Here is a 925-nt window from a genome sequence, read left to right as displayed (position 1 = left end):
TATATATAGTATATGTATGTATATATATATATATACTATATATAGTAGTATATATACTATATAGCTACTACTATACCACTTTTAAATGGATATTTTATTATTTATCAGATATTTTATTGCTACCTTCATCTTTTAAAAATAAATGTTTAAATTCACCTAATTGGTTTCATTTTTTAAAAATAACTTTTGTTATTTTTTGTTTATTTTGGGTTTTTTGTTTTGTTTTGTTTTGAGGCCGGCCCTCACTACGAACTCACCATGTAGCCCAGGCTGGCCTCCAACTATCAGCAGTCCTCTTGCCTCAAACTCTGAAGTGCTGGGATTACAGGTGTGCGACATCATGCCTGGCTCTTCAAATGTATTTAAAAGTCACCCAGGTTGTGTGTGACAGACATAGGGTCTCTCAGGTTGTGAAGACTGGGCTCCTGCCTCAGTTTCCCAGGAAGCTGGAATTACAGGCATGCACCATATCACCCAGCCTACTCGGACTTTTTTTTAAAGTATTCTGTTTCATCTGAGCAGGGTGGCACATGCCTGTATCCCAGGACTGTGGGAGCCTAAGGCAGGAGAGTCATAAATTCAAGCCTAGCCTATCCTGGACAACTTAGTACCTTAGCAAGACTGTCTCAAAATAAAAACAGAAAGGGGCCAGGGATTTAGCTCAGTGGCACTATGCCTGCCTTGCAAGTACAAGGTCCTAAGTTTGATCCCTGGTACTGCAAAAAATAAAGAAAGAAAAACAGAAGAGCTGGAGATGTGAAGAGATAGTTCAGTACAAAGGTTTTCAGTTCAGTCCCTAATGCTGAAAAAAAAAATGTTTCGTGGCAGTTGATTTTTTTTTTTTTTTTGAGACAGGGTCTCAGTATGTAGTTGAGACTGCTCTGGAACTCCCTATGTAGGCCAGGCTGGTCTCAAATTTAGAGTG

This window comes from Fukomys damarensis, unplaced genomic scaffold (assembly GCF_012274545.1).
Source record: "Fukomys damarensis isolate Sample0158 unplaced genomic scaffold, DMR_v1.0_HiC HiC_scaffold_23, whole genome shotgun sequence".
In the NCBI taxonomy this organism is placed as follows: domain Eukaryota; kingdom Metazoa; phylum Chordata; class Mammalia; order Rodentia; family Bathyergidae; genus Fukomys; species Fukomys damarensis.
This window is presented reverse-complemented; position numbering follows the sequence as displayed.